General features: G+C 41.3%; 1 long non-coding RNA gene across 1 annotated transcript; it reads right to left on the reverse strand.

Moving 5' to 3' along the window:
* Positions 1 to 342: 342 nt before the first annotated feature.
* On the reverse strand, positions 343 to 20,318 carry LOC138737259 (uncharacterized). The gene is made up of 3 exons (XR_011340859.1): positions 20,022 to 20,318; positions 11,099 to 11,173; positions 343 to 1,700 (listed from the first exon to the last, which is right to left on the reverse strand). It is a non-coding gene; the product is annotated as an uncharacterized lncRNA (long non-coding RNA).
* Between the last annotated feature and the right edge of the window lie 1,507 nt (positions 20,319 to 21,825).

The following is a 21,825-nucleotide window of genomic DNA, read 5'->3' on the forward strand; positions in this document are numbered from 1 at the left end:
TCCCATGTTTTCTCCAGATAACAAAATGAAATTAGATGAACCTACATCACAAGTAGACATCACTGCGGCTAACTCTTCTCTGCAATTTGGAAAGTCACCAGGTCCTGCCAGGTTTCCTGTGAAATTTTTAAAATCATTTTCATCTTTGCTCTCACCTTATTTAAGTTCTGTGCTTGATTTGTTTAAGGAAGGTAAACTTCCAGCATCATTCAGTTCAGGTTGGTATTACTCTTATTACAAAGAAAGGTAAAGATCCAACTGAGTGCTCCTCCTACAGGCCAATTTCTTTATTAAATGTTGATGTTAACATTTTTGGCTAAAGTTTTGGCTTGTAGACTGGAGAATATTTTACCATCAATCATTTCTGAAGATCAGATTGGTTTTATAAAAATACATCGTAGGATGGCTAATCCAATAAATAAGCCATGAGAATCATTAAACCATATATAGCAAGGTGCATTAACCATGGCCCCCAACCTCCGAAATTCCATTCTCTCCATGTCCAATCACCCCATACACCTTTTTTCTCTTTGTCTCTAGCCTCCCGAATCTTCTCTCTATACTTTTTAATATGGACTGCCAAATCCGAGATATTAGCTGATTCATCTGGGATGTATGTGCAACATTCAGAGCCAATTAAAGCACAAGTCCCCCCTCTCTCTGCTAAAATAAAATCAAGGGCCATGCGTTTTTGGAGGACTGTAAGTCGCATGGCGGCTATTTCTGTAGTTATTGCCCAGACTTGGGATTGGACTTCCCCAAGCACCAGGTCAGTATCATTTACTATTCAGGAAAAACATCCACATGAGACGATCGCCTTCAGTCACCCTTCTTTTGCTTTGCCCATGGGATGAGACTAATACAGGTAGCTGGTTAAGAACATGGACATGGGGAATTAAATAGGCCAGGTAACAACGTCCACTCCAACCTTTAGGTGTACGGGTCAATTTAAACCCTTTTGTCCGATTCCAACATTCCTTTTCCCTGGGTAACCATTAATAAATTTTACATCCACACACCCAATATGTCCACACGCCCAATATGTGCCATTTACAGGCTGCTGGATTCGCAGTCGTGTGACGATCCAATTCTGCATGCAATTGGAAACTCCTAGTTGGCTCCTCAAAAGGAAGCAACTCTCCAGACTGAGTAGTTGGTGACTTTGTTGGTTCTGGTCGTATCGACCACCCTTTGTATTTATCTTCAGTGGTTGGATCACTGTTGCTGGGCAAGGTATATAATTCGTGTAGGGAGAGAGGGACTGCTACTAAGGGGACTCCTGACTTGCCATGGTGTGGTATTTTCACACATACCCAATAATCTGTTTGATTTTGTTTCTTAGCATAATTAGTACATAGAGAGATAAAAGAGTTCTTAGGTTCAACTCGCAAAACTATGATATGTAGAAGTACAAATTGAGATAGAAAGCGTAAAAATTTCATTATTGTAGTTTTCTTTTCTGTCCCTTCTTTCCCTCTGTGGTTGGTGGTGGTCCCTTTATTCTTGAAGTGTGTGTCCACCCCTTTTCCTTTGTTCGGACCACTGTTTCTGTGGTCAAAGTACCAGATATGGTCCGTTCCACCGGGGCTGAAGCTTGTCTTCTTTCCACAATTTGATCAGGACCCAGTCACCAACATTCACAGAGTGGACAGAGAAATCCAGAGGAGGGCTCTGTGCCAGCAGACCCTTAGCTTTTAAATCTGCAAGAGAACGAGAGACTGCCAGTAAATAGTTCCTTAAAAACACATCATAACTTTCAACTGTAGGCATTCCTTCTACCCGCCCCAAATATGGGAGTCCAAATAACATCTCGTAAGGGGATATTGTCGTGGGGCTGTCCGAATTCTGAGAAGAGCTATCGGTGAGTTCCCCTTCTGATGTCCTGGTACATGTACTATGGCAATTCTTTCTGGTTTGATTAATGCTTCTAAAGTCTTTTCAATTAGTTGCTCATGAGCTAATTCTTTTCCTCTTGCTGTTATCATCCCCTGTTCTTTCCAAATTTTCCCAAATGTGTGTACCACTCCAAACGCATATTTCGAATCTGTATATATGGTACCTTCCTGCCCTTCCAACAGTTCCAGGGCTCTCATTAGGGCATTCAACTCGCAGGCCTGAGCGGACCAGCTGCCGGACAGATGCCCAGTTTCTACTTCAGTTCCAGTAACTCCATCAACGATAGCATATCCACTGTATCTCTTTCCATCTATACAGCTTGACGATCCATCTATGAACCACATTGTCCGTCTGAGAGGGGCTCCTCTTCTAAGTCATCTCGACTTTTCGTTTGCAGCTTGACCACCTCGCTACAGCCATGCCCTGAGTCCTCTGGTTCTTTATCTTCTCCTGACGAGTACAGCAACTGTGAAGGGTTCAGACTTTTATCTGTACAAATAGTTAAGTTATCTTTTTCCATTAAGATTGCCTCAAACTTTAAAATTCTCGAGTCTGTCAACCATCTGTGAGACTTCTGAGTTAAAATGATTCTGACAGTGTGGGGAGCGAATACAACCAGACTCCCTCCAAAGGTAAATTTTTGGCTTTCTTCCACTAATACTGCCGTGGCTGCTACTGCTTGAATGCCTTCTGGCCACCTCATGATACCGGGTCCAACATTTTTGAGAGGAATGCCACAGGTTGCCTCTGGCCTCCTCTTTTCTGAGCTAGCCCTCCCAATATCAGGCAAAGCCAGGACCGGATCATTAATCAAGTCTTTCTTCAAGTGATTAAATTCCTGCTGATCCTTTAGGTTTCACTCCACGTTTTCTTTTTCACTTCCCAGTTTTTCATCTAAGAATCAGACTTTCTGTGTATATTTATCGATCCACAGTCGGCAATACCTGATTAATCCAAGGAACTTCCTTATCTCCTTCTGATTTTCAGGTATAGGCAGACCGGTGATACCAGCAATTTGTTCAGGTCCGATTCTCTTTTTCCCTTGACTAATCAAGTGCCCCAAATACCTTACTTCCTGTTCAACAAATTGCAGTTTGTTCTTAGAAACTCTTAACCGTTTTTCTCCCAAGAAGTTTAGCAACTCAGTGGTGGATTTACAAACTTCATTTTCCTTTGTTCCAGAAATCAACAGGTCGTCTACATACTGTATTAACTGTGTTCCTGTCGTGCTTGGGGTCTCTTCTAATACTTGCTCTAAAACTTGTCCAAATAGATTGGGGATTCTGTAAACCCTTGGGGGAGGACTGTCCATCGATACTGCTGTTTTCTTCCCGAGTGAGGGTCCTCCCACTCGATTGCAAACAAGTCCTGACTATTCTCATCCAAGGGACAACTCCAAAAAGCATCTTTCAAATCTACAACACTAAACCACTCATATAACCCTTTACGGAGCGGAAACAGGCCATGTGGGTGTTCCGGGGAAATTCTATTCAATATGTTATAGGGGTTTGGGACGACTGGATGTCGTGTCTGAACAATCTTATTTAATTCTCGTAGATCCTGGACCAAGCGGAAAGTCCCATCCATTTTCTGTTCAGGGACGACAGGGGTGTTATAGGGGACATGCGACTTTCTAGCCGTCAAACTTTCTCGCAGCAAATTTTCAATAACCGGCTGAAGGCCTCTTCATCCTTCTACCGAAATAGGATACTGTTTCACCCGTACTGGCTGGAACCCCTCCTTTAGGGTTATTTTGAGTGGGGTTATTTGCAGTCCTCCCCTGTTTTCCTCTCCGGCCCAGACACAGTCCTCAGTGTCCTGGATATCCTCTTCCCTCAACAGGTACAATTTCACCATTATACATCCTTCCACTGGAGCGTACTGACTCCTAGTCTAATTTGCAGATCTCGTCCCAGCAGATTCATCCCAGCTTGAGGAACCAGAATCAGGTCTTCAATTGCCTCCCTGTCTTGATACTTCACACAGACCCCCTTGATAAGAGGGGTCTTCATGACTCTCCCCCCTACTCCCGATACCTTTAATTGTGGACTAGTGAATCTAACTCCCTCCAGTATAACGTTTAATGATGATCTAGTGGCCTCTGTGTCCACCAGAAAAACGGCATCCTCTTTGTTGGGTCCCACCTGGAGGAAGCCCCTGATCACTTTAATCCTCCCCAAAAGTCATCAGAGGGATCGCTTCCCTTTTCCTCTTTAATTCGGGACATTCCTGTTTGAAATGTCCCACTTTCCCACATCAGCCTTAGGACTTCCATTTGACTACGTAGTCTTTGTTTATCCTCTTGTGCAGGAGGCTTCTCCTGCCTACTTTTAGCTTTTTTCCTTTCCTGATTTTTCCTGTCCTGCTCCTTTCTATGTGCACATTCTTTCTGGAGAACATCCACAGGTTTACTGTCCCCCCTTCTGCAAGTTTTACAGCGTTAGTTTGGCAACCTGCAAGCCTATCTCTTTTCTTTCTTGAGTTAACAGGCGCCACTTTTCAATGAGCTTTTAATGAATTCATCATCCCAAGTTACCCCCCTCCACGGCCTCTCCCCCTGTTGGTGATCCCCGGGAGGGATATCACCAGGATTCTGGTGATCCTCCCCTCCCCTCTGACTGTCATACAGTGGGGGCAGGTGCTTCAAAGGATCTCAGGGAGGTACGTCTCCCACTTCATTTTTCACAGCGACCTTAAACAATTCGGTCACCCGGATCCAACACGCTGAATAATCTGACTCCTCCAGGTCTGGAGGGCTTCCTTCATTTACGAATAAATTTAATTTCTGACATATTCAATCTTCATCTGACCCCAGTCGGGGCCACCAAACCAAAGACCCCAGAATCCAAGTCTGAGGCCATTTGTATCATAGAAACATAGAAGATAGGAGCAGGAGTAGGTCATTCGGCCCTTCGAGCCTGCTCCACCATTCAACGAGATCATGGCTGATCTTAAAGTTCAGTACCCCGTCCCCGCCTTCTCTCCGTAACCTTTAATATCCTTATACTGAAGAAATAGATCTAATTCCCTCTTAAATATATTCAATGAAGCTGCCTCTACTGCCCTCTGTGGCAATGAATTCCACAGATTCACCATCCTCTGGGTCAAGAAATTCCTCTTTATCTCTGTCCTAAATGGTTTGCCTATTATCCTCGAACCATGGCCCCGGGTTCTGGACTCCCCCACCATTGGAAACATCCCATCTGCATCCATTCTGTCCAGTTCTGCCAGAATTTTATAGGTCTCTATGAGATCCCCTCTCATACTTCTAAACTCCAGCGAGTACAATCCCAATTTGCGCAATCTTTCCTCATAAGTCATTCCTGCCATTCCAGGTATCAGCCTGGTGAATCGCCTCTGCACTCCCTCCATTGCAAGAACACCCTTCCTTAGATAAGGCGACCAAAACTGCACACAATACTCCAGGTGGGGTCTCACCAAGGCCCTGTACAGCTGCAGTAAGGAATCCTTGTTCCTAGACTCAAACCCTCTTGATATGAAGGCCAACATACCATTTGCCTTTTTAACCGCCTGCTGTACCTGCATGCTCGCCTTCAGTGACTGGTGCACAAGAACCCCTAGGTCTCTCTGCACTTCTCCATCTCCCAATCTATTGCCATTCATATAGTTATCATAGTTCCCTTAGTCTTTCCCTGGGTCCTTCCCCGACCCCAGTTTCCTAACATCCGCCCCAACAGACTATCGGGCGGAATGTCAATCCCGGGACCTCCTCTCTGGAGTCCCTTCTTCTCTCGGGTACTTTTATTACCCATATCCCTGTCAGATCATTCACTCCTCTCCACCGCGGGCCTCTTCGAACAGGTAAGGCCTTTTCCTTCATCTTCCGTTGTCGTCTCTTCCTCTCTTCTTACCGTTGGTTTCGACTTTTCTTTTTTCGTCGCCATCTTCTTTCCACCTTTATATTCACTTTACTTTGATTTTTATTTCTGTGCCTTTGTGTTTTCATTTGTTTTTTCTGACTTTTCTGGAGAGGGCTGGAGTTCACCATCCGGCCACTACTCCATCACGTGACTCCCCCAGATCATTCACTCCTGACAGAATCCCGCTCGCCCAAGTAGTACTGAATAGTCAATTTTTCTTACCCGGGTCTCGTGCACGAGAGATGCCCCGCCCGAACCACTCCTCCTACCGGAGTCCCTTCGTTCTGTTCCACTCCCTCTCTACCGGAGCTTTCCTAGGTCCTGTTCTCCAGAGTCTCCTGTCTGGATATCACTCGCTCGAACTGCTGATGGCAAGCAAAGAAATCGGAGACCACTGAAATCAGTGGGGTGCACCTTCTCGTTCTTTGATAGCCAGTCGCCAATCGGTGGGAGTTGAGGATCCCAGACGAGCCCCCAAGCTTTTGAAATATAAAGTGTTCACAGTCACTATTCTGGAGACAAAGTCTTGGAGAACAGGTTCAGCTTTATTTCGAGTCTGCAGAGTCGGGTGTCCCTGGTCTGGAGACACACCGGAGGTTTAGAATCATCACTCCTTTGTACAGTCCCGCGCTCAACATCACCCCACCTTCATTTACCTTCTTCCAATCAGAATCCCAATACCTTACAACATTCTCCTCCCTTCCATCAATACAGGTATCACTCAGTTCCTCCCTCTTCATACATCGCATGTTATATTAATTAGTTCATTCCCTCCTTAGGGGCATCTAAGTTAATATTCATGTCTCTATTAAACAAGCGCAGTACTAGCTATAGACTACCTTAGGTGACTGTACCAGCCTGAACCAGATCCTTGCATCCTTGGGGCTCCTGATGAGAAGGGGCCCACTAGCTAGTACTGTCTACTCTCAAGCTCTAATCTACATACTTTGCATTCCATCACTTTTCACAGAATGGTGCGATTAGTCACTTTCAATTATTTTTCACAATTACTGTTAATATATGTCGATTATTGGATATTTTGTGCTTGCCTTCCAGTGCGCTTCCTGAATGTGTTCTTTACCTTGTTGACCTTGTTGCAGAGAAACTGTTTGATTGGATGGAGTGGATGGATTTATTTATGATTTTAGAAAAATTTATTTCATGGATTAAACTACTGTATTCATGTCCTACGGCTTCAATTCTCATTAACTTTCAACAGTCACAACCTTTCAATCTTCAACAGGGAACCCATCAATGATGTCCGCTAAGTCCATCACTTCTTGAATTGGCCTTAGAGCCGTTAGCGATTGATTTTGAGAGGATGAAGACATTTCAGGGATTTCTAGGAAGGGAATTGAATTGAACATAAAGTTTCCTTTTTTGCAGATGATCTTCTGCTTTACTTATCAAGCCCTGACACTTCCTTACTGGCCAACGCTGTTTTAGGATAGAGATGAAATCTGCATAAAAGTGAGTATTTCCCTCTTGCGTCAGGGTCCACTCATCTTCCTTTTAAGATTGTGGAAAATCAATTTACTTCCTTGGGGTTTTACAATAACAAAGAATCTCAAGTATCTCTACTGATTTTCATTCCCAAATTGTTTTTTCATTCATGTGATTCAATTATATTGTCTTATATATTGTCTAAACAAAGTTCATCTTTAAAATCCTAAAAGGAATGGAGACAAGGGCGGTCAGTATTCATAACCTTATGTTTTGGTGACATTTTCATAACCGAGTGGACTCTCCAGTATGGGTAGCAATGGCACTGAACTCTGCCCATTCCAGCACTTCTTGAATCCTCATTCCCTTCTCTTTAATCAATTGCCAACCCTGATGTCAGGCGCACTGTGCGAGTCTGGGGGCTGTTCAGAAAACACTGGAATTTATGGTTTTTCTCTCTTAAGTCCTATTTTATCCAATCATCTTTTTCAACCTTCTTTGCATGATCTTGTTTTTCATGAATGGCACAAATTGGGTGTTGAACATTTCAAAGATCTTTTTATTGATACCAGTTTTGCATCATTTCTGAAAAGTTCAATTTACCAAATATTCATTCTTTCAGATATTTTCAAATCAGGCATTTCTTCAATCTCAGATACCGGATTTCCCTCGGGCATCCGACGTGAACATTGTTCGTTTACAACTTTCTCGCACATGTTTATTATCCATTATCTATAATAAATTGGTGGGTTTGAGATGTCCCCCTGTAGTTAAAATTAAAAATGCCTGGGAACAGGATTTAAGCCTTTCACTATTGGATTTACTTTTTAGGCTGGTTAATACCACATCCTTATGTGCCTGTCATTGTTTATTCCAATTTAAAGTTGGACATTGGGCCCACATGTCTAAAGTCAAATGATCTTGTATTTATTCAGATGTAAACTCTTGCAAACTCTTGCAACTCTTGGTAAATGTGAAAGAGGAGAGGCTTCTTTAATCCACATGTTTTGTTCATGAACTGGCCTTGAAAAATACTGGAGGGATGTGTTTCAAACTTTATTTTTAATTCTTAATGTAAATCTAGTGTTACGAGCCCAGAGGACCCCAAAACCCAGCACCAAGACAAATGGTTACTTAAACAAAAGTTGCTTTTAATTATCTTTAAACATGAAAACAGAATCACACTTTAACTTATCACTATCGACTTACCTAACCTAACTTAACCCCCTTCTAATTCTAAGCGCACGTATATGGAATGTATGTGTAAGTTCAGAAAAGTTCTTTGGTTCACAGTCCAATCTCACTTCTCATTCCTCCAAGTCCACTGGTTGCAGGCAATTCTTATACTGTGCACAGAATGTAACATGTATAAAGTTCACCAGGCTTTGATGGTTACCGCTCAGGAAGGTTCTTGACAGTTTTCAGAGAGAGATTTGTTGTACATTTACTTCCATCAGCCACTTGAGTGTCTTGCTGAAGAAACCTGCCCTGTCAGGGTACTCCAGATGATAACCTCTTTATTTCAGATCATCACAGAGTTTCTTTTTGTTTCCCTTATTCCAAGTGAAACATTAGACAGCCAGACCTCTCCTCTTGCATAAATCACAAGGGCTTTGACCAGGCTGTCTTCCAGATGGGGTTTTTCATAAGCTTGCCAGCTTGTCCTGTTGCAGTCCCAGTTGCTCTTGCTGGCTGTAACACTGTAGAAGTGATCTCTATGTATGTGTGTCTCTCTCTCTCCCACACACACAGAGAAAAAGCCTGTTTGACTCTCTCTGCTTGCAAAACCACATGACCCTCTTACAACAGTTCCAGAAAGAAGTGGCTCCGACATGCTTTTGCATCTGTTGCTTTGGTAAACAACAATCCATTAGTGAAGTCTCTTGAGCACTCTTCAAAGCTCTTGCAAAAGCTCTGAGGCCACGATACATCTAGCATGGAGCAGAGCTCCAGGTATTTCAAATAAGATCTGTTTTAAAATGCTTGTATATGACCTACTCTAACAAACATTTCCAAATTTATCTCCCAAAAACATATCTACAGACTCTGTCAAACTAGACCCTAGTCCTTTGGTTGCTCTTTTTGGTACAAGCGGAGAGAGGATGAAGATCTTTTAACTCCAATCAAATGTTGTCTCTCTCTTTTGCCTCTTTTGGCCAGACGTAAAACACTGTTTGGATGGAAAGATGCTGCCCCATCCACTCATGCTCAATGGCTGAGGGACATTATGTCCCATTTAAATTTAGAAAAGATTCATTACTCAATTAATAACTCAAATGCAATGTTTTAAATGTTGTGTGGACCATTCCTGAATTATTTCCCTAAGCGCCAGGCATAATATTAATTTCTGCTGTTTTATTTCAGGAATGAAGGACATTTTTTCTTTAGTCATTCAACATTGGTTTGGGGATGGGGTTTCGAGGCATGCCTAGATATGATAAAATGTTCTTTTTGAGATGAGCTACATGCACTTTTATATTTTCCTGAGTTATGTAAATTGTCATTATTATTGTGCATGTTTATTTGTATAAAATCAATAAAAATACTTTTAAAAGGTATATTCTGAAATAGAAATAGAAACTACTACTAAAAAAAAATGAAGTATCAAGTTTCCCAACATTCTTCCCCCCAAACTGAATGCATCGCAGAATTTTAAACAAGAGAAAATGCTGAGGGAACAGCAGCTAAATGGGCTGCTACCAGAACAGAGAGGACAAGACAGTCCTCACCACCTGAATACACTATAACACTTAAAAATAATAATATTCAAACAGCCTCAGTCACCAAGGAGATATTTCCGATGGGCGCAATGTGGAACGAGACTGTCTATATAATTCTGGGCCTCAACTGAATGCAGTCATTTCTTGGGTCCACTGGAAGGTACGTTATGGAATTGTGCAGGATACAGCAGGGAAGGCTGAAATCCTCGGTTGTGTAATACTGACATGACTTCCCTGTACTCGGCTCACTGATTCATAACTTTGGGAGTGTAATCTTCCACCATAATATTCCAGTTTCCGTCTCTGCCGGGTCTCTCAGATTAGAGTGTCTTTTATCTGATAACGAGGTAAATGAATGATAACCAAGTGTGGTCTCTGCCCCGGAGCTGGTTTAGGTACTAAAGAGCAGTAAGATCTATTGATCTCCAGCAGGGATGGGAGCAAGTCCTTCCTGAAATCAAATTGAAGAAGAATTTTGTAGGGTGCCTTCCTTCAGTAGATTCTGCCAAGCCCAAGATATGCAGGCTTTACCGTCTGCTCCAGGTCAACAACATTAGCTGTTAACTTCCAGTTACTTTCATGTAGGCTGGAGCAGATATCTTCTAATTCAGTAACACGCTGGCTTGGGTCTTCCGAAGCCAACTCCAGAGATGACAAACGCTGGCCATGCTCCTCCACTAATGACCAGATTTGATCGACTTTAACTTCTAACCAGCTAAAAGAAGCTTTGAGGTCAGCAGCCAGCGCCTGTCTCTGTCAATCCAGTTGAGCAGAAATAGCCTCTAATGTTAAGCTAGCAGACACTTTTTCCTTCTTTTTCCCGGATTTTCCACTTCTTGTCACCATTTTGGGGCAAACAAGAGTAAAAGAAGGGAAAGATGCCAAATATATAACACTTGTAAAATAAGAGGTATGAAGTGAAAATAGAGAGTAGGCAGGAGTGCCTGATAGTTGTGTCTACACCATGTCGCAGCTGTCTAGAAGTCAATTTAGTCAGTTTTCGGGGTACAAACTAAATTTGCATAAAACATATTTTTCCCTATGAATATATTGCATCAGTCTTTACTCACCTTCCTTTTAAGGTTGTGAAAGATCAATATTTATTTAGGTATTACAGTTAGAAGAAAACAAGTGTCTTTTTAAAGAAGATTTCCTTACCCTATTAAAACCTGTGAATCAGAGTTTAACGCAGTGGTCACTCTTTGTCCACATCTGTGGTGGGCCAAATTAACTCTATCAAAAGGAATATTTTGTTTAAACTCATGTCTTTTTCAGCGTACACCAACTTTTATCCTAAAATCTTTAGTTTGACTCATTAGACTATTATATTGTGCTCTATATGGAAGAATAGGTGACCTTGATTGAGTAACGTTCACCTTCAGAAACCTCAAAGAAATGGAGGTATGGCACTGCCCAATTTCCGATTTTATTACTGGGCGGCCAATATACACAACCTTACGTTTTGCATTCACTTTCATAAATGACTTGACTGCCCATTCCATCTTTTCTGGGGTCCTCACTTCCTGCCTCTTCAGACAAAAATATTGCTAATCCGGTTAAGGCACCCTGTCAGGGTATGGAGTCAGTTCAGAAAACATTTTGCATTTTATGGTTTCTCTCTTTTAAGCTCCGTTCTATCCAATCATTTCTTCTAACCTTCTTTACACAACTCTGCATTCCAAGAATGGAGTAGACTGGTATAAAGTGTTTAATGATCTTTTTGTTGATAATGGCTTCACAGCATTTGAACAACTTTCTGAAAAGGTCAAATTACCCCATACTCATTTTTTCAGATATTTGCAAATCAGACACTTTCTCCACTCTCAGATATCAAACTTACCTGGTGTACCTGATATGAACATTTTTTAAAAATTTTTTTTTATTTTTCACACTATAAACCACATTGATCAAGATACATACATTTTCCTTTTCAAATATATACAGTGTCATTTTCTTCCCCCCTCCCCTCTTCCCATCCCACCCTCCCTACCTCCCCTCCCATTCATTTAAAGTTCAGAATCTAAGATACATTAAACCCATCAAACAATGTTGTCACTCAATAAAAATAAACAAGAAATTCCACTGAGGCAATTCTTTTCATTCCCTTCTCCTTCTGTCATTTTAGGTGGTAAATGTCCCCGGTAGGTTTTCTCTATTGTGTTTCATGTATGGTTCCCATATTTGTTCAAATATTTCAATATTATTTCTTAAATTATATATTATTTTTTCTAATGGAATACATTTATTCATTTCTATATACCATTATTGTATTCTCAAGTTATCTTCTAATTTCCAGGCTGACATAATACATTTTTTTGCTACAGCTAGGGCTATCCTAACAAATCTTTTTTGCGCACCATCCAAATCAATTCCAAATTCTTTGTTTTTTATGTTACTGAGGAGGAAGATCTCTGGGTTTTTTAGTATATTGCTTTTTATGATTTTATTTAATATCTGGTTTAGATCTTCCCAAAATTTTTTCACTTTCTCATATGTCCAGATTGCATGAATTGTTGTTCCCATTTCTTTTTTACAACAAAAACATCTGTCTGATACTGTTGGGTCCCATTTATTTAACTTTTGAGGTGTAATGTATAGCCTGTGTATCCAGTTATATTGTATCATACGTAACCTCGTATTTATTGTATTTCTCGTAGTTCCAGAACATAACTTCTCCCATGTTTCCTTCTTTATCTTTATGTTTAGATCTTGTTCCCATTTTTGTTTAGTTTTACCATTTGTTTCCTCATTCTCCTTTTCTTGCAGTTTAATATACATATTTGTTATAAATCTTTTGATTATCATTGTGTCTGTAATCACATATTCAAAATTACTTCCCTCTGGTAACCTCAGACTACTTCCCAATTTGTCCTTCAAGTAGGATTTCAGTTGGTAGTATGCCAACACTGTATCGTGAGTTATATTATGTTTATCCTTCATTTGTTCAAAGGATAATAATTTATTTTCTGAAAAGCAAATTTCTATTCTTTTGATCCCTTTTTTCTCCCATTCTCTAAAGGAAAGGTTATCTATTGTAAAAGGGATTAGCTGATTTTGCGTCAGTATTAGTTTTGGTAGTTGGTAATTTGTTTTATTCCTTTCTACATGAATCTTCTTCCAAATGTTGAGCAGATGATGTAATACTGGAGAAATCCTACGTTGTACCAATTTTTCATCCCATTTATATAATATATGTTCGGGTATCTTCTCCCCTATTTTATCTAGTTCTAATCTAGTCCAATACGGCTTTTCCCTTGTTTGATAAAAATCTGATAGGTATCTTAATTGTGAGGCTCTATAATAATTTTTAAAGTTTGGCAGTTGTAAGCCTCATTGTTTATACCATTCTGTTAATTTATCTAGTGCTATCCTCGGTTTCCCCCCTTTCCATAAAAATTTCCTTGTTATTTTCTTTAACTCCTTGAAGAATTTCTCCATCAAGTGTATTGGCAATGCCTGAAATAGGTATTGTATCCTTGGGAAAATGTTCATTTTAATACAGTTTATCCTTCCTATTAGCGTTAGTGGTAAGTCTTTCCAATGCTCTAAGTCTTCCTGTAATTTTTTCATTAGTGGATAATAATTGAGTTTATATAGATGGCCGAGGTTTTTATTTATTTGTATACCTAGGTATCGTATTGCTTGCATTTGCCATCTGAATGGTGATTAAACTTTGAGAAATCCGCATTATTCATTGGCATTGCTTCACTTTTATTTGCATTAATCTTGTATACCGACAGTTCTCCATATTCCTTCAATTTCTTATGTAATTCTTTTATTGATATTTCTGGTTCTGTTAAGTATACTATAACGTCATCTGCAAATAAACTGATTTTATATTCCTTGGCTTTTATTTTTATCCCTTTTATTTTATTTTCTGTTCTTATCAGTTCTGCTAGTGGTTCTATGGCTAACGCGAACAATAAGGGTGATAGTGGGCATCCCTGCCTTGTTGATCTGCTTAATTTCAATTGTTTTGATATATATCCATTTACTGTCACTTTCGCCAATGGCCCCTTATATAATGCTTTAATCCAATTAATATATTTCTCTGGTGAACTGAATTTTTGTAGTACTTTGAATAAATAATTCCATTCTACTCTGTCAAAGGCCTTCTCTGCATCTAAAGCCACCGCTACTGTTGGAGCTTTATTTCCTTCTACTGCATTGATTAAGTTAATAAATTTACAAATATTATTTGTTGTTCGTCTTTTTTTAATAAATCCAGTTTGGTCTAGATTTACTATTTTTGGTACATTGTCGGCTAATCTGTTTGCTAATAGTTTAGCTATTATCTTATAATCTGTGTTAAGTAAAGATATTGGTCTATATGACGCTGGTGCGAGTGGATCTTTCCCTGTCTTTGGTATTACTGTAATTATTGCTGTTTTACATGAATCTGGTAAGCTTTGTGTTTTATCAATCTGGTTGATTACTTCCAGGAGGGGAGGAATTAATAAATCTTTAAATGTTTTATAGAATTCTATTGGGAATCCATCCTCTCCTGGTGTTTTATTATTCGGTAGTTTTTTTATTATCTCTTGTATTTCTACTATTTCAAATGGTTCTGTTAATTTATTTTGTTCCTCTATTTGTAATTTCGGTAGTTCAATTTTAGTTAAAAATTCATCTATTTTGTCTTCTTTCCCTTCGATTTCAGTTTGATATTATTGTTCGTAGAATTCTCTGAAGTTTTCATTAATCTCCGTTGGATTATATGTGATTTGTTTGTCTTTTTTCCTTGATGCCAATACCATTCTCTTAGTTTGTTCTGTCTTAAGCTGCCATGCTAGAATTTTGTGCGTTTTTTCCCCTAGTTCATAATATTTCTGTTTTGTCTTCATTATGTTCTTCTCCACCTTATGTTTGTAGTGTTTCATATTTTATTTTTTTATCTGCCAATTCTCTTCTTTTAGTTGTGTCCTCCTTCATTGCTAATTCTTTTTCTATATTTGCTATTTCCCTTTCCAACTGCTCTGTTTCCTGATTGTAGTCCTTCTTCATCTTGGTTACATAACTTATTATTTGCCCTCTGATGAACGTTTTCATTGCGTCCCATAGTATAAACTTATCTTTCACTGATTCCGTATTTATTTCAAAGTACATTTTAATTTGTCTTTCAATGAATTCTCTAAAATCCTGCCTTTTAAGTAGCATGGAGTTTAATCTCCATCTATACATTCTTGGAGGGATGTCCTCTAACTCTATTGTCAATATCAGGGGTGAGTGGTCCGATAATATTCTAGCTTTATATTCTGTTTTCCTAACTCTGTCTTGCATGTGAGCTGATAACAGGAATAGGTATATTCTTGAGTATGTTTTATGTCTACCCGAATAATATGAATATTCCTTTTCCTTTGGGTGTTGTTTCCTCCATATATCCAAAAGTTGCATTTTTTGCGTCGATTTAATTATAAATTTGGTTACTTTGTTCATTCTGTTAATTTTTTTCCCAGTTTTATCCATGTTTGAATCCAAATTAAGGTTGAAATCCCCTCCTATTAGTATGTTCCCTTGCGTGTCTGCAATCTTCAAAAAAATATCTTGCATAAATTTTTGATCTTCTTCGTTAGGTGAATATTCATTGAGTAAATTCCAAAACTCCGAATATATCTGACATTTTATCATTACATATCTCCCTGCTGGATCTATTATTTCCTCTTCTATTTTAATTGGTAAATTTTTACTGATTAATATAGCTACTCCTCTAGCTTTTGAATTATACGATGCTGCTGTTACATGTCCTATCCAATCTCTCTTTAATTTCTTGTGCTCCATTGCAGTTAAATGTGTTTCTTGCACGAATGCTATATCAATATTTTCTTTTTTCAGTAAACTTAGCAGTTTCTTCCTTTTGATTTGGTTATGTATTCCGTTCATATTTAAAGTCATATAGTTCAACATAGCCATTTGTAAATTTTACTCTTGTACTTTTGTGTTTTGTGCGTTTTTTTAAAACTTTTCGGGAGAGGGCTGGAATTCCATGACCGGCCACTACTCCATCACGTGACTCCTCCCAACATAGCCATTTCATACTTTGTTTATCTTTCCTTTCCGTTTCCTCATCATCACCTTTCCTTCTTATCCATTTCTGCTTTTTTGTTTTGAACACTTATTAAGACAACATTTCTAAAACATCAAACATTTCCCTTATTCTCCTATCTAAAATTTCTTTAACCCCACTATCCCTTCCCCTTCCTGAGTTGCCCTTTATCCCTTGTCGGGCAACCACATCTCCCCTCTTCATTTGGATTTGCGAATTCACTCGCAAGCGTCAACTGATTTCGCAGTGACCGTAACTCCTCCCCACCCAGCCTCCCCAGAAAAGATTTTAATTTTCATATATAACAAAGGTCACTCTCTTAATTCCCTGCTTACTTCCTGTCTTCCCTTTCTTTCCCTTATTAATTCTTATCTATACTCTATATATTTTCTTTTAAAATGGATACACTCATGTACACATATATATATATATATATATATACATACACACACACACACATATATATATATATAATATATATATATATATATATATATATTATATATATACCCATATTCTTTTTCTTTGGCTTGGCTTCGCGGACGAAGATTTATGGAGGGGGTAAAAAGTCCACGTCAGCTGCAGGCTCGTTTGTGGCTGACAAGTCCGATGCGGGACAGGCAGACACGGTTGCAGCGGAAAATTGATTGGTTGGGGTTGGGTGTTGGGTTTTTCCTCCTTTGCCTTTTGTCAGTGAGGTGGGCTCTGCGGTCTTCTTCAAAGGAGGTTGCTGCCCGCCAAACTGTGAGGCGCCAAGATGCACGGTTTGAGGCGTTATCAGCCCACTGGCGGTGGTCAATGTGGCAGGCACCAAGAGATTTCTTTAGGCAGTCCTTGTACCTTTTCTTTGGTGCACCTCTGTCACGGTGGCCAGTGGAGAGCTCGCCATATAACACGATCTTGGGAAGGCGATGGTCCTCCATTCTGGAGACGTGACCCATCCAGCGCAGCTGGATCTTCAGCAGCGTGGACTCGATGCTGTCGACCTCTGCCATCTCGAGTACTTCGACGTTAGGGATGAAAGCGCTCCAATGGATGTTGAGGATGGAGCGGAGACAACGCTGGTGGAAGCGTTCTAGGAGCCGTAGGTGGTGCCGGTAGAGGACCCATGATTCGGAGCCGAACAGGAGTGTGGGTATGACAACGGCTCTGTATACGCTTATCTTTGTGAGGTTTTTCAGTTGGTTGTTTTTCCAGACTCTTTTGTGTAGTATAGTTCGTGGTCATTTTTGCTCTCGTTACATGTCTTCATCTCTCTGTCTGTTTTGTAGTTTTTCTGCAAATTTTCGTGCTTCCTCCAGATCCGAGAATAGTCTGTTTTGCTGCCCTGGAATAACTATTTTAAGTACCGCAGAGTACTTTAGCATAAATTTTTATCCTTTTTTCCATAGGATCGCTTTTGCTGTATTAAACTCCTTTCTCTTCTTCAGGAGTTCAAAACTTATGTCTGGATAGAAAAAAATTTTTGACCTTTGTATTCCAGTGGCTTTTTGTCTTCTCTTATTTTCTTTATTGCTTTCTCCAATATATTTTCTCTTGTTGTATATCTTAGGAATTTTACCAAAATGGATCTTGGTTTTTGTTGTGGCTGTGGTTTAGGGGCTAATGTTCTATGTGCCCTTTCTATTTCCATTTCTTCCTGTAGTTCTGGTCTTCCCAGGACCCTGGGGATCCAATCTTTTATAAATTCTCTCATATTCTTGCCTTCTTCATCTTCCTTAAGGCCCACTATCTTTATATTATTTCTTCTGTTATAATTTTCCATTATATCTATTTTCTGAGCTAACAGCTCTTGTGTCTCTTTAACTTTTTTATTAAATTCTTCTAATTTCTTTTTTAAGTCCTCTACTTCCATTTCTACGGCTGTTTCTCGTTCTTCCACCTTGTCCACTCTTTTTCCTATATCTGAATGACCATCTCTAATCTATTCATTTTTTCTTCTGTACTTTTAATTCTTCTTTTTATTTCACTAAATTCTTGTGATTGCCATTCTTTTACTGATTCCATATATTCTTTTAAAAAAATATATCCATTGTCTTGCCTTTCCCTTCTTCTTCCATTTCTCTATGTTCTTCTTCTTCTTCTTCCTCCTCTGGGTTGGTCATCTGTTGTTTCCTTGTTTTCTTTTTACTCTCTTCTTTCTTGTTCTCGTTGTTTTCTATGTTCTCTTTCTGTTGTTGTGCTGTAGCTGTCATCCTCAGCTGTGGAGATCGACTCCTCAGCTGGTCCCCCCTCCCGTCAGTGTTTTTTTTGTCATGCGCACTTTTGCTTGGCTCCGCGAGCCATTTTTGTAGTCCCGAGCTCGGGACTTCGACTGACCTGAGGGAGTGGGCTTCTCTCTCCGCGGCGGGCCTCCTCGGACAGGTAAGGCCTTCACCATCTTCTTCCGATGTCTTTTCTTCTTCTCTTCTTCCCGTTGCTCTCGACTTTTCTTTCTTCGCTGCCATTTTCTTCCCACCTTTACTTTCACTTTATTTTAATTTTTATGTTTGTGCCTTTGTGTTTTCTGTGTTTTTTTTAAACTTTTCCAGAGAGGGCTGGTGTTCCCCGACCGGCCACTACTCCATCATGTGAATCCTCCCGATACGAACATTTTTAATGTCATTTATAAGATGGCCAGTTTAAGATCTACCCTTCTTGATAAAATTAAATCTTCCTGGGAACAGGATTTAAGCCTCTCATTGTCAGATGAGGTTTGGGATTTAATCTTTAAGTTGGTTAATTCCACATCCCTCTGTGCCGTGATTGTTGCAATTTAAAGTTGTGCATAGGGCTCATGTATCCAAGGCTAAATTGCCTCCTCTTTATCCAGATGTGATAAATGTAAAGGGATGATGCCTCCATTATTCCTAGGTTCTGGATGTGCCCCAGCCTCAAAAAATACTGGAGGGATGTTTCCCAAACCCAATCCTTCATTTTAATCTTGAACCTAACCCTCCAGTTGCCCTTGTTGCTACTACTGGAGAGGATACATCCGTTTGACCCCAATTAAATCTCGGGTTGTGTGTTTGGCCTCTCTGTTGGCCAGACGTGCGATATTCCTGTGATGGAGGGATGCTGTCCCACCCTCTCAGGCTCAGTGGTTGAGGGATATTATTCCTGCTTAAATCGAGAAAAGAGACGTTATTCTGGCAGTAACTTATGGGGACCTTTAACATATACATAACATAACAATTACAGCACGGAAACAGGCCATTAGGCCCTTCTAGTCCGCACCGAACCAAACACCCCTTTCTAGTCCCACCTCCCTGCACAATGCCCATAACCCTCCATCTTCTTCTCATCCATATGCCTGTCCAACCTTTTCTTAAATAATTGAATTGACTCCGCCGCCACTATTTCTCCCGGAAGATCATTCCACATGGCTACCACTCTCTGAGTAAAGAAGTTCCCCCTCAGACTTCTTTCCAGAACCTCTAGTTTTAATATAATACCGGTCTTCCAACACTTTATTCTATTACTCCATGTATAAGGGATACTTTAATTATCAAACTTCAGCTTGATAATGGGTTCAAGAGATGAGGGAGAAAATAGAATATTCAGGATAAAATTGTAAGGTTTTTGTTTACCTTATTGATCTACTCTAAAGACAATTTTGTTGATTTCTTTCTCTTTGACATCTCTATATTTTACAGATTTTCAGTATATATCTATTTACTTATATAAACTTAATAAAAATATTTAGAAATAAAAAGAAAGCACATCAGCACCTCCACTTCCTCAAGAGTTTGTGGAGGTTTGGGACAATAGATTTCTACAGAGGTGTGGTGTGGAAAGTGTGCTGACTGGCTGCATCACGGTCTATTCGAGGACACCAATACCCCTGTGCGTAGAGTCCTGCAAAAGATAGTGGACACAGCCCAGGACATCACAGGCAAAATCCTCCCCACCATTGGGAACACCTACAGGGAACGCTGCCGTCGGAAAGCAGCAGTGACCATCAAAGATCCAGACCACCCTTTGAAAGTAAGCACGGTATTGAGGGAAATAAGTATTGAATACGAGAAAAAATATTCATTTTAATACAATTTACTTTACCTATTAATGTTAATGGAGATCCTTCCATTTAATCAAATCCATTTTAATCTTTTTCAATAAAAGTACATAATTTAACTTATTTAAAGACTGATAGTTTGCATTGACTGTTACCCCTAAATATTTAATTTTATCAGACCATCTTAATTTTATAATATTTTTACACTCTTTATAATCCCCTTCCAAAATTGGCAATATCTCACTCTTATTCCAATTCACCTTAAACCCCAGATAACTCCCCAAATTGAACTAAATGTTCTTGTAAATATTTCAAAGACTGTTCTGGATGTATCACCATCCCTCCCCTCCTCTAACCCCCTCCTTCCTCCTCTATCACTCTCCCCTCCTCCTCCTCTCCTCTATCTCTATCCCCTCCCCTGCTCCGCATCCCCCTCCTCCCTTCCCTTCTCCTCCTTTTCCCCCTCCTCTATCCCTATCACACTCCTCCATTCCTCCCTTCCTTGCCCCTTCCTCTCTATCCTCCCCTCATCCTCTATCCCTCTCCCTCCTCCTCCCTCCCTTTCCTCCTCTATCCCTATACCCCTCCTCTCCACTTTCACCCCTTCTCTTTCCTCTCCCCCTCCTCTATCCCTATCTCCCTCCTCCCCTTCCCTCCCTCCCTCTATCCCCTTCTCCCCCTCCTCTATCCCTATTCCCCTCCTCCCCACTTTTCCCCTCCTCCCTCCCGCTCTATCCCTATTCCCCTCCTCCCCTTCCCTCCTCCTCCCTCCCCTTCCCTCCTCCACCCTCCCTCTATCCCCTCCTCCCCCTCCTCTATCCCTTTCCCCCTCCTCTCAGTTCCTCCCCTCCTCTATCACCCTCCTCCTCCCTCCCCTATCTTCCTCCTCCTCCTCTATCCCTATCACCCTCCTCCACCCCTCCCTTCCCCCCTCCATCACTCTCCTCCTTCCACCCCTCAGCCTCTATCCCTCTCCCCTTCCCTCCACCTCCTTCCCTCCTCCCCTCAGCCTCTATCCCTCTTCCCTTCCCTCTACCTCCTTCCCTCCACCTCCCTCCCCTTTCCTCCTATCCCTATTCCCCTCCTCCCCACTTTCCCCCTCCTTCCCCTATCCCTACCCCCATCCTCCCCTTCTCTCCTCCTCCCTCCCCTCTTCATCTACCTCCTCCTCCCCTTCCCTCTCCTCCACTATCCCCCTCCTCTATCCCCTCCCGTATCCCCTCCCCTCTAACCCTATCCCCACCTCCTGTATCCCTACCCCCTCCTCCTCCCTCCCCTCTCCTCCACTATCCCTACCAATCCTCCTCCCTCCACTATCCCCCTCCTCCCACCCTCCCTACTCCTCTATCCATATCCCCTCTTCCTCCCCCTCCTCCTCTATCCCCTCCTCCTCTATTCCCTCCTCCTCTATCCCCTCCTCCTCTATTCCCTCCTCCTCTATTCCCTCCTCCTCTATCCCCTCCCCCTCCTCCTCTATCCCTATCCCCTACTCCTCTGCCTTCCTCCCTCCCTCCCTCCTTCCTCCCTCCCTCCCTCCCTCCTTCCTCCCTCCCTCCCTTCCTCCCTCCCTCCCTCCTTCCTCCCTCCCTCCTTCCTCCCTCCCTCCTCCCTCCCCCCCTCCTCCTCCTCCATCCCCTCTCTTCCACTATCCCTACCTCTCCTCCCTCCCTTCTCCCCCCATCCCTACCCGCCCCCCCATAACTACCCCCCTCCTCCTCCTCCTCCCTCCCTCCCCACCCCCCTCTATCCCAATCCCGCTCCTGTCCTCGCGCTGGGACGGTTGGGCTGGCGCGGCGGCGCATGCGCGCGGCAGCGGCAGCCGGCCGTCGCGGGGGCGCGCGGTCGCGG

Source organism: Narcine bancroftii, chromosome 6 (assembly GCF_036971445.1).
Source record: "Narcine bancroftii isolate sNarBan1 chromosome 6, sNarBan1.hap1, whole genome shotgun sequence".
NCBI lineage: Eukaryota > Metazoa > Chordata > Chondrichthyes > Torpediniformes > Narcinidae > Narcine > Narcine bancroftii.